The following is a 2500-nucleotide window of genomic DNA, read 5'->3' as shown; positions in this document are numbered from 1 at the left end:
AGTGTTTTACACGAGATAAAACATGTGCTATGAGTTTTTTGAACAGCTTCAAAAACATTCCAGAAAAAGTGTGTCCTTCTGGATTCCGAACTAAGGTTCAAAATGTGATATTTGCCTACAACAAAACAAGTTGGCCTCATTACTAGTCTTATATAGAGAATTCTAATAAGGAGTGGTTTGTCGGGTTTAAAGCCCATGCACGTGACGTTTTATCAATGTTTAGATAGGCTGTTAGGTTCATAAATTATTAATGAGTTATGAAGATTAAGGCACTCAATCTTTCTTTTTTTTTGGAGGGGGAAGGGTGCATGTTAAATGAAATAGAACATGGATATATATTAAAAATGTTTGGTGTGTAGCCAGGCATGTTAAAAAATAATAAAAAGGTTGACACTGGCTAAAATATTGTGTTGGACGTTTCGGCAACTGCTGTTGCCTTCCTCAGGAGAGATGAAAAATGCAAAAATCTAACGGCGTGCTGATGGTACACGATGCGTATTAATATAAAATCGCACTTTAAAAGAATATTTTAAAAATAAAATAGACAATAAAATGAAAGTCTCCAGAGCACTCTAAAATATTTTTACAAATTCTTTATGTTATTGTAAACGTTTGTAAGTGCTATATGATCGTTTATAGCGTTCGTATCTCGTAAGGAATGCCAAGCCTCCAGAATAAGTCTTTGTCGCCATGCCGATGATCTGTCAACAATTTCGACGTTCATCAAGTCTATTTGGTGATTGTAGCGCATGTGGTGTTTGGCCAACAAAGAGTTTTCATCTAATGTTGCTATGGCCTTTGAGTGCTCTTTGACGCGTGTTTTTAGCGCGCGCGATGTCTGACCGATGTAAACACAATCACAATCTTTGTATTTGATCTTATATACGATTCCTCTAGAGGCCTCCCTCTCGATTTGTCCTTTGGTTTTTTAAGTATATTTGAGATTGTCCGAATAGGTTATGAGCGACCTTAATGTTGAAACCTCGAAGAACCCTCGCGATTTTCTCGGAGATTCCTTTGGCATAGGGCAGCAAAACAACTATACCGCGCTGGTCTGAATCATTTACTTCTTGTTGTCTGTTTCGTTGGCGACCATTATAGATGAAAATGGCAGGGTAGTTATTAGCGGTAAGGGCTTTTGCTACTCTCTTAGTTTCTCTACAGATTCCTCTTCGGTGGATGGGATATTCTTTGCGCGATCCATGAGGGTGCGTATGACCGAGTATTTATGTTGGGGGTGGTGATGAGATTTGAAGTCAAGGTAGCGGTCGGTGTGGGTAGCTTTTCTGTATGCAGACACGGTATCGAGCCATCGTCTTATCTGGTTGTTTTTGTGTCAGAAAGGCAATAGAACCTTCTGATTCTATCTCGATGGTAAATTGATGTTAGTGTTGATAGAATTGAGGTGTGCGTGGAATTCATCCGCATGTTCCCTTTTTATGCATACATGGCTGTCATCTACGTATCTGATCCACCATTTGGGAGAGTTTGGAGCCGATAACAGGGCCTTTTCTTCGACATATTCCATGACGAGATTGGCTAAGATGGCGCTGACTGGAGATCCCATCGGACAACCGAAATGGATGCTCGCCGTCTCGCTTAGGGGCGTAAATTTCGGATTTTGGTCTCACTTAGGGTGTTCTGGGCAAAACGCAATCATACACCGCCGTGATGGTTTCCTTTAAGGTCTAGCCGTGAGGGTCTCCTTCGAAGAAATATAAAAGGGTATGTGTACATTTTTATATTTCTTCACGAAGGTGAAAGTAATAGATAATAATGTCTTTGCCATCATTAAAAATCACAGTTTTTAGTTATCTGTGTGTTTTAATATGGTCTCTTTTAGGGGTCAAAAAAAGCCTGGGCCACGACCAGATTGGTCTCATTTGAGATTTAATTTAAAATTTCCGACGAGCATCCCTCCCTTTTTATATGGGACAGCAGTTGAGTAATGGCAGAAATCAATTGGTTTCCTTCTCAGCATTTGTTAAACCCAAGCTGAAGAATTGCACAGTTTTCAAAGCATATCCCGGCAACATTGCTGGGCAATCTCGGTTTTGTTCTTCACCCTAAAAAAATCAGTTTTCATACCCACACAAATTCTAGTATTTCTGGGGTTTGTTTTGAACTCTCAATCCATATGACAGTATCACTTTACTTTAGACAAGGCAAACAAGTGTGAAGACAGTTGTAACTCAAATTCTGTCATGTAAAAGAGTGTGGATTCGTGAGGTGGCATAATAGTTGTGGGCCTCATCATATCTAGTTTTCCTGGGGTAATGTATGACCCTCTGCATTTTCGCATTACAGAACATGAAAAATCTTAAGCCCTTACACAAAAAGCTGAGAATTTTGACACCATTTGCTAGAGCGGAGCTTCAGTAGTAGATCGATTGTATAGATACTGCAGTCAATAAAATAGACAGACCTGACCCACACATCACCATTCGTACTGATGCATCTACACAAGGATGGGGCTGCGCAGTAAATGACCTCTCTACAG

At 39.9% G+C, this 2500-nt stretch overlaps 1 protein-coding gene across 1 annotated transcript in view; it reads right to left on the bottom strand.

Moving 5' to 3' along the window:
* LOC138040710 (zinc finger protein 585A-like) overlaps window positions 1–2500 on the bottom strand; it is a 45907-nt gene that overhangs the window by 19321 nt on the left and 24086 nt on the right. The gene's annotated exons all lie outside the window — the stretch shown is intronic.

This window comes from Montipora capricornis, chromosome 3 (assembly GCF_036669925.1).
Source record: "Montipora capricornis isolate CH-2021 chromosome 3, ASM3666992v2, whole genome shotgun sequence".
NCBI classification, from domain to species: domain Eukaryota; kingdom Metazoa; phylum Cnidaria; class Anthozoa; order Scleractinia; family Acroporidae; genus Montipora; species Montipora capricornis.
The sequence above is the reverse complement of the archived record's forward strand: the minus strand, read 5'-3'. Positions and strand labels throughout refer to the sequence as shown.